The 13,324-nt window shown below is 47.2% G+C and overlaps 7 non-coding genes across 7 annotated transcripts; all 7 read left to right on the forward strand.

Annotated features, from left to right (window-relative positions):
• Nucleotides 1–1,729: 1,729 nt before the first annotated feature.
• On the forward strand, nt 1,730–1,802 carry TRNAV-CAC (transfer RNA valine (anticodon CAC)). Its single transcript has one exon. It is a non-coding gene; the product is annotated as a tRNA-Val (tRNA).
• Nucleotides 1,803–3,117: 1,315 nt separating this feature from the next.
• TRNAP-UGG (transfer RNA proline (anticodon UGG)) lies at nt 3,118–3,189 on the forward strand. The gene has a single exon. It is a non-coding gene; the product is annotated as a tRNA-Pro (tRNA).
• Nucleotides 3,190–4,967: 1,778 nt separating this feature from the next.
• TRNAP-UGG (transfer RNA proline (anticodon UGG)) lies at nt 4,968–5,039 on the forward strand. The gene has a single exon. It is a non-coding gene; the product is annotated as a tRNA-Pro (tRNA).
• Nucleotides 5,040–7,331: 2,292 nt separating this feature from the next.
• Nucleotides 7,332–7,404, forward strand: TRNAV-CAC (transfer RNA valine (anticodon CAC)). Its single transcript has one exon. It is a non-coding gene; the product is annotated as a tRNA-Val (tRNA).
• Nucleotides 7,405–9,206: 1,802 nt separating this feature from the next.
• On the forward strand, nt 9,207–9,279 carry TRNAV-CAC (transfer RNA valine (anticodon CAC)). Its single transcript has one exon. It is a non-coding gene; the product is annotated as a tRNA-Val (tRNA).
• A 1,790-nt stretch (nt 9,280–11,069) lies between these two features.
• Nucleotides 11,070–11,142, forward strand: TRNAV-CAC (transfer RNA valine (anticodon CAC)). Its single transcript has one exon. It is a non-coding gene; the product is annotated as a tRNA-Val (tRNA).
• A 1,799-nt stretch (nt 11,143–12,941) lies between these two features.
• On the forward strand, nt 12,942–13,014 carry TRNAV-CAC (transfer RNA valine (anticodon CAC)). Its single transcript has one exon. It is a non-coding gene; the product is annotated as a tRNA-Val (tRNA).
• The last annotated feature ends 310 nt before the right edge of the window (nt 13,015–13,324 follow it).

Raw genomic sequence — 13,324 nt, forward strand, 5'->3', positions numbered from 1 at the left:
TGTAAAGTATGAACTTATTTGTGTTCCCATGGAAATAGCATATGCTCTCAAGAGCTTGAGAAATACACTGGGAAGGCAAGCATCCTCACATGTATTCTGTATATGGGGCCAATAAAAAAATGCACGCGCTTGCATTTTGTGTATGTAATGTTGCAGAGCACAGAGAGGATTTATTTTCCCTACTGCTGGGTATTTGGGTCTCTGGGATCACAGTTGGGTCCGCTCCGTCCTCTGAAATGGTCCATATTAGTTACATAGGTTAGTGTACCAAAGAAATATCACATTTTCATATACAGCTTCTTCATTTCTGTGTTCTGAGGGATTACCAGTTGTAAGAAATGCACATGCCGGTACAGTGATTCCCTGGCTTTCTCTGGCCCGAGAAAGCTTTTCCTCTGAAGTGGGAACAGAAGTTGGACTGCTTCTGCTGAACTTCCTGAAAGCAGAGCTGGCGGGAGGAGGGACTTTTTGAGTGCTGGGAAAATTTGAGCTGGAAATTTGCATCGGCTGGACAGAGATTGCTTGGAGCAGCCAAAATATAATAACTGCCATGGCGCTCAAGTAAAGCAGAAAGCTTTTAGTATACACCTTTTGCACTCTTGTCAACGAAGCTGGGCTATGTGAATGCTCACCCTACGCAAGAAAAGAGAACAGACTTTGCTGGTGACCTAAATATATCTCGCCTGATCGAGCACGATCGAGCTCTGAGTGAGCAGCTGTGCAATGGTCATCTTTACCAAAGGGGAGATGCTGCTTTTTCCAGAGTCACGCCCATGCTCTCAGGGCTGGAGGGAGGAGGGCTGCTTTTTGTTTTTACAGGCAAAAGGAAAGGCCCAGCCCTCAGAGCTTCTGCCAATGCAGATCCCGGCAGGTGCAAAATAAAGGCTCTCCCCCACCTTGCCAGCTGCAGATTGATCAGAAGACTGCTAGTCTAGTGTGTTGGGCCACTTTCTCTCTTCTGTGTATCGTCCCCTCTTATTACATAAACAGCATAAGAGGAATAAAGGAAGGAAGGAAGGAAGGAACAGTGTATCGCAAGCACCTTCCACCCTGATGTCAATGGGCCACCAACCTTCGGGATGAGGAGGAGACCTGTGAAGACAGTTAGAGCGTGCCGACTGGGGCATTCATTTGGCTCATACACCGACAAGGCTTTCAGCGGCAGGAACAAACTTCAGGAATAGGCATTCTTGGCCTCGAATCCTAAGGGGGGTGCAAACGCTGAGGACAATTCCGTCAAATGCTCAAAGGTCGTTGGTCTAGGGGTATGATTCTCGCTTTGGGTGCGAGAGGACCCGGGTTCAAATCCCGGACGAGCCCAATCAAGGTGGTTAACTTGAGCTCCTTTTTTTTGTTATTTTCATTGGACAGACTCTCTGGTTTTCTCGGTAAGCAGTAGTCGATGAACAATTCACTTCCTGAACCTCTTTGCGTGCCATGTCCTTGCGACAAGCACTTTGTGTTCTCTGTTAGCTCTCAGTAACATTCCTTGATTTGCTTGTGAGTTTTGGCCGTCCGATCTCAAAGTGGAAATATGTCCTTCCCTCTGTACGCTGCATAGGCCCTCAGCTGGCATACTTGTATATGTGCGCATGCTTGATAGGACGTATGTTTTAGGCTGGATTGTGTGAGCTTCAGGCGCAAGGCATTTGATTAGTCTTTAAGCAGGTCCACTTGCACTGCCCTTTGCACCTGTTCTCCCAGTCCCTACAAAGGTGAGCAAGCAGCTGTTTCTGTAGTGTAGTGGTTATCACGTTCGCCTCACACGCGAAAGGTCCCCGGTTCGAGACCGGGCAGAAACACTCTCTGCTGGCATTTTACACAAAATAGTTTTTTTCCCCTTTTGTCACACACAAATGTAAAGTATGAACTTATTTGCGTTCCCATGGAAATAGCATATGCTCTCAAGAGCTTGAGAAATACACTGGGAAGGCAAGCATCCTCACATGTATTCTGTATATGGGGCCAATAAAAAAATGCACGCGCTTGCATTTTGTGTATGTAATGTTGCAGAGCACAGAGAGGATTTATTTTCCCTACTGCTGGGTATTTGGGTCTCTGGGATCACAGTTGGGTCCGCTCCGTCCTCTGAAATGGTCCATATTAGTTACATAGGTTAGTGTACCAAAGAAATAATACATTTTCATATACAGCTTCTTCATTTCTGTGTTCTGAGGGATTACCAGTTGTAAGAAATGCACTTGCCGGTACAGTGATTCCCTGGCTTTCTCTGGCCCGAGAAAGCTTTTCCTCTGAAGTGGGAACAGAAGTTGGACTGCTTCTGCTGAACTTCCTGAAAGCAGAGCTGGCGGGAGGAGGGACTTTTTGAGTGCTGGGAAAATTTGAGCTGGAAATTTGCATCGGCTGGACAGAGATTGCTTGGAGCAGCCAAAATATAATAACGGCCATGGCGCTCAAGTAAAGCAGAAAGCTTTTAGTATACACCTTTTGCACTCTTGTCAACGAAGCTGGGCTCTGTGAATGCTCACCCTACGCAAGAAAAGAGAACAGACTTTGCTGGTGACCTAAATATATCTCGCCTGATCGAGCACGATCGAGCTCTGAGTGAGCAGCTGTGCAATGGTCATCTTTACCAAAGGGGAGATGCTGCTTTTTCCAGTGTCACGCCCATGCTCTCAGGGCTGGAGGGAGGAGGGCTGCTTTTTGTTTTTACAGGCAAAAGGAAAGGCCCAGCCCTCAGAGCTTCTGCCAATGCAGAACCCAGCAGGTGCAAAATAAAGGCTCTCCCCCACCTTGCCAGCTGCAGATTGATCAGAAGACTGCTAGTCTAGTGTGTTGGGCCACTTTCTCTCTTCTGTGTATCGTCCCCTCTTATTACATAAACAGCATAAGAGGAATAAAGGAAGGAAGGAAGGAAGGAAGGAACAGTGTATCGCAAGCACCTTCCACCCTGATGTCAATGGGCCACCAACCTTCGGGATGAGGAGGAGACCTGTGAAGACAGTCAGAGCGTGCCGACTGGGGCATTCATTTGGCTCATACACCGACAAGGCTTTCAGCGGCAGGAACAAACTTCAGGAATAGGCATTCTTGGCCTCGAATCCTAAGGGGGGTGCAAACGCTGAGGACAATTCCGTCAAATGCTCAAAGGACCGTGGCTCGTTGGTCTAGGGGTATGATTCTCGCTTTGGGTGTGAGAGGTCCCGGGTTCAAATCCCGGACGAGCCCAATCAAGGTGGTTAATTTGAGCTCCTTTTTTTTGTTTTTTCAATGTTATTTTCATTGGACAGACTCTCTGGTTTTCTCGGTAAGCAGTAGTCGATGAACAATTCACTTCCTGAACCTCTTTGCGTGCCATGTCCTTGCGACAAGCACTTTGTGTTCTCTGTTAGCTCTCAGTAACATTCCTTGATTTGCTTGTGAGTTTTGGCCGTCCGATCTCAAAGTGGAAATATGTCCTTCCCTCTGTACGCTGCATAGGCCCTCAGCTGGCATACTTGTATATGTGCGCATGCTTGATAGGACGTATGTTTTAGGCTGGATTGTGTGAGCTTCAGGCGCAAGGCATTTGATTAGTCTTTAAGCAGGTCCACTTGCACTGCCCTTTGCACCTGTTCTCCCAGTCCCTACAAAGGTGAGCAAGCAGCTGTTTCTGTAGTGTAGTGGTTATCACGTTCGCCTCACACGCGAAAGGTCCCTCTGCTGGCATTTTACACAAAATAGTTTTTTTCCCCTTTTGTCACACACAAATGTAAAGTATGAACTTATTTGCGTTCCCATGGAAATAGCATATGCTCTCAAGAGCTTGAGAAATACACTGGGAAGGCAAGCATCCTCACATGTATTCTGTATATGGGGCCAATAAAAAAATGCACGCGCTTGCATTTTGTGTATGTAATGTTGCAGAGCACAGAGAGGATTTATTTTCCCTACTGCTGGGTATTTGGGTCTCTGGGATCACAGTTGGGTCCGCTCCGTCCTCTGAAATGGTCCATATTAGTTACATAGGTTAGTGTACCAAAGAAATAATACATTTTCATATACAGCTTCTTCATTTCTGTGTTCTGAGGGATTACCAGTTGTAAGAAATGCACTTGCCGGTACAGTGATTCCCTGGCTTTCTCTGGCCCGAGAAAGCTTTTCCTCTGAAGTGGGAACAGAAGTTGGACTGCTTCTGCTGAACTTCCTGAAAGCAGAGCTGGCGGGAGGAGGGACTTTTTGAGTGCTGGGAAAATTTGAGCTGGAAATTTGCATCGGCTGGACAGAGATTGCTTGGAGCAGCCAAAATATAATAACGGCCATGGCGCTCAAGTAAAGCAGAAAGCTTTTAGTATACACCTTTTGCACTCTTGTCAACGAAGCTGGGCTCTGTGAATGCTCACCCTACGCAAGAAAAGAGAACAGACTTTGCTGGTGACCTAAATATATCTCGCCTGATCGAGCACGATCGAGCTCTGAGTGAGCAGCTGTGCAATCGTCATCTTTACCAAAGGGGAGATGCTGCTTTTTCCAGTGTCACGCCCATGCTCTCAGGGCTGGAGGGAGGAGGGCTGCTTTTTGTTTTTACAGGCAAAAGGAAAGGCCCAGCCCTCAGAGCTTCTGCCAATGCAGATCCCAGCAGGTGCAAAATAAAGGCTCTCCCCCACCTTGCCAGCTGCAGATTGATCAGAAGACTGCTAGTCTAGTGTGTTGGGCCACTTTCTCTCTTCTGTGTATCGTCCCCTCTTATTACATAAACAGCATAAGAGGAATAAAGGAAGGAAGGAAGGAAGGAACAGTGTATCGCAAGCACCTTCCACCCTGATATCAATGGGCCACCAACCTTCGGGATGAGGAGGAGACCTGTGAAGACAGTCAGAGCGTGCCGACTGGGGCATTCATTTGGCTCATACACCGACAAGGCTTTCAGCGGCAGGAACAAACTTCAGGAATAGGCATTCTTGGCCTCGAATCCTAAGGGGGGTGCAAACGCTGAGGACAATTCCGTCAAATGCTCAAAGGACCGTGGCTCGTTGGTCTAGGGGTATGATTCTCGCTTTGGGTGCGAGAGGTCCCGGGTTCAAATCCCGGACGAGCCCAATCAAGGTGGTTAACTTGAGCTCCTTTTTTTTGTTTTTTCAATGTTATTTTCATTGGACAGACTCTCTGGTTTTCTCGGTAAGCAGTAGTCGATGAACAATTCACTTCCTGAACCTCTTTGCGTGCCATGTCCTTGCGACAAGCACTTTGTGTTCTCTGTTAGCTCTCAGTAACATTCCTTGATTTGCTTGTGAGTTTTGGCCATCCGATCTCAAAGTGGAAATATGTCCTTCCCTCTGTACGCTGCATAGGCCCTCAGCTGGCATACTTGTATATGTGCGCATGCTTGATAGGACGTATGTTTTAGGCTGGATTGTGTGAGCTTCAGGCGCAAGGCATTTGATTAGTCTTTAAGCAGGTCCACTTGCACTGCCCTTTGCACCTGTTCTCCCAGTCCCTACAAAGGTGAGCAAGCAGCTGTTTCTGTAGTGTAGTGGTTATCACGTTCGCCTCACACGCGAAAGGTCCCCGGTTCGAGACCGGGCAGAAAGACTCTCTGCTGGCATTTTACACAAAATAGTTTTTTTCCCCTTTTGTCACACACAAATGTAAAGTATGAACTTATTTGCGTTCCCATGGAAATAGCATATGCTCTCAAGAGCTTGAGAAATACACTGGGAAGGCAAGCATCCTCACATGTATTCTGTATATGGGGCCAATAAAAAAATGCACGCGCTTGCATTTTGTGTATGTAATGTTGCAGAGCACAGAGAGGATTTATTTTCCCTACTGCTGGGTATTTGGGTCTCTGGGATCACAGTTGGGTCCGCTCCGTCCTCTGAAATGGTCCATATTAGTTACATAGGTTAGTGTACCAAAGAAATAATACATTTTCATATACAGCTTCTTCATTTCTGTGTTCTGAGGGATTACCAGTTGTAAGAAATGCACTTGCCGGTACAGTGATTCCCTGGCTTTCTCTGGCCCGAGAAAGCTTTTCCTCTGAAGTGGGAACAGAAGTTGGACTGCTTCTGCTGAACTTCCTGAAAGCAGAGCTGGCGGGAGGAGGGACTTTTTGAGTGCTGGGAAAATTTGAGCTGGAAATTTGCATCGGCTGGACAGAGATTGCTTGGAGCAGCCAAAATATAATAACGGCCATGGCGCTCAAGTAAAGCAGAAAGCTTTTAGTATACACCTTTTGCACTCTTGTCAACGAAGCTGGGCTCTGTGAATGCTCACCCTACGCAAGAAAAGAGAACAGACTTTGCTGGTGACCTAAATATATCTCGCCTGATCGAGCACGATCGAGCTCTGAGTGAGCAGCTGTGCAATGGTCATCTTTACAAAAGGGGAGATGCTGCTTTTTCCAGTGTCACGCCCATGCTCTCAGGGCTGGAGGGAGGAGGGCTGCTTTTTGTTTTTACAGGCAAAAGGAAAGGCCCAGCCCTCAGAGCTTCTGCCAATGCAGATCCCAGCAGGTGCAAAATAAAGGCTCTCCCCCACCTTGCCAGCTGCAGATTGATCAGAAGACTGCTAGTCTAGTGTGTTGGGCCACTTTCTCTCTTCTGTGTATCGTCCCCTCTTATTACATAAACAGCATAAGAGGAATAAAGGAAGGAAGGAAGGAACAGTGTATCGCAAGCACCTTCCACCCTGATGTCAATGGGCCACCAACCTTCGGGATGAGGAGGAGACCTGTGAAGACAGTCAGAGCGTGCCGACTGGGGCATTCATTTGGCTCATACACCGACAAGGCTTTCAGCGGCAGGAACAAACTTCAGGAATAGGCATTCTTGGCCTCGAATCCTAAGGGGGGTGCAAACGCTGAGGACAATTCCGTCAAATGCTCAAAGGACCGTGGCTCGTTGGTCTAGGGGTATGATTCTCGCTTTGGGTGCGAGAAGTCCCGGGTTCAAATCTCCGACGAGCCCAATCAAGGTGGTTAACTTGAGCTCCTATTTTTTGTTTTTTCAATGTTATTTTCATTGGACAGACTCTCTGGTTTTCTCTGTAAGCAGTAGTCGATGAACAATTCACTTCCTGAACCTCTTTGCGTGCCATGTCCTTGCGACAAGCACTTTGTGTTCTCTGTTAGCTCTCAGTAACATTCCTTGATTTGCTTGTGAGTTTTGGCCGTCCGATCTCAAAGTGGAAATATGTCCTTCCCTCTGTACGCTGCATAGGCCCTCAGCTGGCATACTTGTATATGTGCGCATGCTTGATAGGACGTATGTTTTAGGCTGGATTGTGTGAGCTTCAGGCGCAAGGCATTTGATTAGTCTTTAAGCAGGTCCACTTGCACTGCCCTTTGCACCTGTTCTCCCAGTCCCTACAAAGGTGAGCAAGCAGCTGTTTCTGTAGTGTAGTGGTTATCACTTTCGCCTCACACGCGAAAGGTCCCCGGTTCGAGACCGGGCAGAAACACTCTCTGTTGGCATTTTACACAAAATAGTTTTTTCCCCTTTTGTCACACACAAATGTAAAGTATGAACTTATTTGCGTTCCCATGGAAATAGCATATGCTCTCAAGAGCTTGAGAAATACACTGGGAAGGCAAGCATCCTCACATGTATTCTGTATATGGGGCCAATAAAAAAATGCACGCGCTTGCATTTTGTGTATGTAATGTTGCAGAGCACAGGGAGGATTTATTTTCCCTACTGCTGGGTATTTGGGTCTCTGGGATCACAGTTGGGTCCGCTCCGTCCTCTGAAATGGTCCATATTAGTTACATAGGTTAGTGTACCAAAGAAATAATACATTTTCATATACAGCTTCTTCATTTCTGTGTTCTGAGGGATTACCAGTTGTAAGAAATGCACTTGCCGGTACAGTGATTCCCTAGCTTTCTCTGGCCCGAGAAAGCTTTTCCTCTGAAGTGGGAACAGAAGTTGGACTGCTTCTGCTGAACTTCCTGAAAGCAGAGCTGGCGGGAGGAGGGACTTTTTGAGTGCTGGGAAAATTTGAGCTGGAAATTTGCATCGGCTGGACAGAGATTGCTTGGAGCAGCCAAAATATAATAACGGCCATGGCGCTCAAGTAAAGCAGAAAGCTTTTAGTATACACCTTTTGCACTCTTGTCAACGAAGCTGGGCTCTGTGAATGCTCACCCTACGCAAGAAAAGAGAACAGACTTTGCTGGTGACCTAAATATATCTCGCCTGATCGAGCACGATCGAGCTCTGAGTGAGCAGCTGTGCAATCGTCATCTTTACCAAAGGGGAGATGCTGCTTTTTCCAGTGTCACGCCCATGCTCTCAGGGCTGGAGGGAGGAGGGCTGCTTTTTGTTTTTACAGGCAAAAGGAAAGGCCCAGCCCTCAGAGCTTCTGCCAATGCAGATCCCAGCAGGTGCAAAATAAAGGCTCTCCCCCACCTTGCCAGCTGCAGATTGATCAGAAGACTGCTAGTCTAGTGTGTTGGGCCACTTTCTCTCTTCTGTGTATCGTCCCCTCTTATTACATAAACAGCATAAGAGGAATAAAGGAAGGAAGGAAGGAAGGAACAGTGTATCGCAAGCACCTTCCACCCTGATGTCAATGGGCCACCAACCTTCGGGATGAGGAGGAGAACTGTGAAGACAGTCAGAACGTGCCGACTGGGGCATTCATTTGGCTCATACACCGACAAGGCTTTCAGCGGCAGGAACAAACTTCAGGAATAGGCATTCTTGGCCTCGAATCCTAAGGGGGGTGCAGACGCTGAGGACAATTCCGTCAAATGCTCAAAGGACCGTGGCTGGTTGGTCTAGGGGTATGATTCTCGCTTTGGGTGCGACAGGTCCCGGGTTCAAATCCCGGACGAGCCCAATCAAGGTGGTTAACTTGAGCTCCTTTTTTTTGTTTTTTCAATGTTATTTTCATTGGACAGACTCTCTGGTTTTCTCGGTAAGCAGTAGTCGATGAACAATTCACTTCCTGAACCTCTTTGCGTGCCATGTCCTTGCGACAAGCACTTTGTGTTCTCTGTTAGCTCTCAGTAACATTCCTTGATTTGCTTGTGAGTTTTGGCCGTCCGATCTCAAAGTGGAAATATGTCCTTCCCTCTGTACGCTGCATAGGCCCTCAGCTGGCATACTTGTATATGTGCGCATGCTTGATAGGACGTATGTTTTAGGCTGGATTGTGTGAGCTTCAGGCGCAAGGCATTTGATTAGTCTTTAAGCAGGTCCACTTGCACTGCCCTTTGCACCTGTTCTCCCAGTCCCTACAAAGGTGAACAAGCAGCTGTTTCTGTAGTGTAGTGGTTATCACGTTCGCCTCACATGCGAAAGGTCCCTGGTTCGAGACCGGGCAGAAACACTCTCTGCTGGCATTTTACACAAAATAGTTTTTTTCCCCTTTTGTCACACACAAATGTAAAGTATGAACTTATTTGCGTTCCCATGGAAATAGCATATGCTCTCAAGAGCTTGAGAAATACACTGGGAAGGCAAGCATCCTCACATGTATTCTGTATATGGGGCCAATAAAAAAATGCACGCGCATGCATTTTGTGTATGTAATGTTGCAGAGCACAGAGAGGATTTATTTTCCCTACTGCTGGGTATTTGGGTCTCTGGGATCACAGTTGGGTCCGCTCCGTCCTCTGAAATGGTCCATATTAGTTACATAGGTTAGTGTACCAAAGAAATAATACATTTTCATATACAGCTTCTTCATTTCTGTGTTCTGAGGGATTACCAGTTGTAAGAAATGCACTTGCCGGTACAGTGATTCCCTGGCTTTCTCTGGCCCGAGAAAGCTTTTCCTCTGAAGTGGGAACAGAAGTTGGACTGCTTCTGCTGAACTTCCTGAAAGCAGAGCTGGCGGGAGGAGGGACTTTTTGAGTGCTGGGAAAATTTGAGCTGGAAATTTGCATCGGCTGGACAGAGATTGCTTGGAGCAGCCAAAATATAATAACGGCCATGGCGCTCAAGTAAAGCAGAAAGCTTTTAGTATACACCTTTTGCACTCTTGTCAACGAAGCTGGGCTCTGTGAATGCTCACCCTACGCAAGAAAAGAGAACAGACTTTGCTGGTGACCTAAATATATCTCGCCTGATCGAGCACGATCGAGCTCTGAGTGAGCAGCTGTGAAATGGTCATCTTTACCAAAAGGGAGATGCTGCTTTTTCCAGTGTCACGCCCATGCTCTCAGGGCTGGAGGGAGGAGGGCTGCTTTTTGTTTTTACAGGCAAAAGGAAAGGCCCAGCCCTCAGAGCTTCTGCCAATGCAGATCCCAGCAGGTGCAAAATAAAGGCTCTCCCCCACCTTGCCAGCTGCAGATTGATCAGAAGACTGCTAGTCTAGTGTGTTGGGCCACTTTCTCTCTTCTGTGTATCGTCCCCTCTTATTACATAAACAGCATAAGAGGAATAAAGGAAGGAAGGAAGGAAGGAACAGTGTATCGCAAGCACCTTCCACCCTGATGTCAATGGGCCACCAACCTTCGGGATGAGGAGGAGACCTGTGAAGACAGTCAGAGCGTGCCGACTGGGGCATTCATTTGGCTCATACACCGACAAGGCTTTCAGCGGCAGGAACAAACTTCAGGAATAGGCATTCTTGGCCTCGAATCCTAAGGGGGGTGCAAACGCTGAGGACAATTCCGTCAAATGCTCAAAGGACCGTGGCTCGTTGGTCTAGGGGTATGATTCTCGCTTTGGGTGCGAGAGGTCCCGGACGAGCCCAATCAAGGTGGTTAACTTGAGCTCCTTTTTTTTGTTTTTTCAATGTTATTTTCATTGGACAGACTCTCTGGTTTTCTCGGTAAGCAGTAGTCGATGAACAATTCACTTCCTGAACCTCTTTGCGTGCCATGTCCTTGCGACAAGCACTTTGTGTTCTCTGTTAGCTCTCAGTAACATTCCTTGATTTGCTTGTGAGTTTTGGCCGTCCGATCTCAAAGTGGAAATATGTCCTTCCCTCTGTACGCTGCATAGGCCCTCAGCTGGCATACTTGTATATGTGCGCATGCTTGATAGGACGTATGTTTTAGGCTGGATTGTGTGAGCTTCAGGCGCAAGGCATTTGATTAGTCTTTAAGCAGGTCCACTTGCACTGCCCTTTGCACCTGTTCTCCCAGTCCCTACAAAGGTGAGCAAGCAGCTGTTTCTGTAGTGTAGTGGTTATCACGTTCGCCTCACACGCGAAAGGTCCCCGGTTCGAGACCGGGCAGAAACACTCTCTGCTGGCATTTTACACAAAATAGTTTTTTTCCCCTTTTGTCACACACAAATGTAAAGTATGAACTTATTTGTGTTCCCATGGAAATAGCATATGCTCTCAAGAGCTTGAGAAATACACTGGGAAGGCAAGCATCCTCACATGTATTCTGTATATGGGGCCAATAAAAAAATGCACGCGCTTGCATTTTGTGTATGTAATGTTGCAGAGCACAGAGAGGATTTATTTTCCCTACTGCTGGGTATTTGGGTCTCTGGGATCACAGTTGGGTCCGCTCCGTCCTCTGAAATGGTCCATATTAGTTACATAGGTTAGTGTACCAAAGAAATAATACATTTTCATATACAGCTTCTTCATTTCTGTGTTCTGAGGGATTACCAGTTGTAAGAAATGCACTTGCCGGTACAGTGATTCCCTGGCTTTCTCTGGCCTGAGAAAGCTTTTCCTCTGAAGTGGGAACAGAAGTTGGACTGCTTCTGCTGAACTTCCTGAAAGCAGAGCTGGCGGGAGGAGGGACTTTTTGAGTGCTGGGAAAATTTGAGCTGGAAATTTGCATCGGCTGGACAGAGATTGCTTGGAGCAGCCAAAATATAATAACGGCCATGGCGCTCAAGTAAAGCAGAAAGCTTTTAGTATACACCTTTTGCACTCTTGTCAACGAAGCTGGGCTCTGTGAATGCTCACCCTACGCAAGAAAAGAGAACAGACTTTGCTGGTGACCTAAATATATCTCGCCTGATCGAGCACGATCGAGCTCTGAGTGAGCAGCTGTGCAATGGTCATCTTTACCAAAGGGGAGATGCTGCTTTTTCCAATGTCACGCCCATGCTCTCAGGGCTGGAGGGAGGAGGGCTGCTTTTTGTTTTTACAGGCAAAAGGAAAGGCCCAGCCCTCAGAGCTTCGGCCAATGCAGATCCCAGCAGGTGCAAAATAAAGGCTCTCCCCCACCTTGCCAGCTGCAGATTGATCAGAAGACTGCTAGTCTAGTGTGTTGGGCCACTTTCTCTCTTCTGTGTATCGTCCCCTCTTATTACATAAACAGCATAAGAGGAATAAAGGAAGGAAGGAAGGAACAGTGTATCGCAAGCACCTTCCACCCTGATGTCAATGGGCCACCAACCTTCGGGATGAGGAGGAGACCTGTGAAGACAGTCAGAGCGTGCCGACTGGGGCATTCATTTGGCTCATACACCGACAAGGCTTTCAGCGGCAGGAACAAACTTCAGGAATAGGCATTCTTGGCCTCGAATCCTAAGGGGGGTGCAAACGCTGAGGACAATTCCGTCAAATGCTCAAAGGACCGTGGCTCGTTGGTCTAGGGGTATGATTCTCGCTTTGGGTGCGAGAGGTCCCGCGTTCAAATCCCGGACGAGCCCAATCAAGGTGGTTAACTTGAGCTCCTTTTTTTTGTTTTTTCAATGTTATTTTCATTGGACAGACTCTCTGGTTTTCTCGGTAAGCAGTAGTCGATGAACAATTCACTTCCTGAACCTCTTTGCGTGCCATGTCCTTGCGACAAGCACTTTGTGTTCTCTGTTAGCTCTCAGTAACATTCCTTGATTTGCTTGTGAGTTTTGGCCATCCGATCTCAAAGTGGAAATATGTCCTTCCCTCTGTACGCTGCATAGGCCCTCAGCTGGCATACTTGTATATGTGCGCATGCTTGATAGGACGTATGTTTTAGGCTGGATTGTGTGAGCTTCAGGCGCAAGGCATTTGATTAGTCTTTAAGCAGGTCCACTTGCACTGCCCTTTGCACCTGTTCTCCCAGTCCCTACAAAGGTGAGCAAGCAGCTGTTTCTGTAGTGTAGTGGTTATCACGTTCGCCTCACACGCGAAAGGTCCCCGGTTCGAGACCGGGCAGAAACACTCTCTGCTGGCATTTTACACAAAATAGTTTTTTTCCCCTTTTGTCACACACAAATGTAAAGTATGAACTTATTTGCGTTCCCATGGAAATAGCATATGCTCTCAAGAGCTTGAGAAATACACTGGGAAGGCAAGCATCCTCACATGTATTCTGTATATGGGGCCAATAAAAAAATGCACGCGCTTGCATTTTGTGTATGTAATGTTGCAGAGCACAGAGAGGATTTATTTTCCCTACTGCTGGGTATTTGGGTCTCTGGGATCACAGTTGGGTCCGCTCCGTCCTCTGAAATGGTCCATATTAGTTACA

The sequence above is a fragment of the Ambystoma mexicanum genome, chromosome 2q (assembly GCF_040938575.1).
Source record: "Ambystoma mexicanum isolate Mex_15411 chromosome 2q, UKY_AmexF1_1, whole genome shotgun sequence".
Classification (NCBI taxonomy): domain Eukaryota; kingdom Metazoa; phylum Chordata; class Amphibia; order Caudata; family Ambystomatidae; genus Ambystoma; species Ambystoma mexicanum.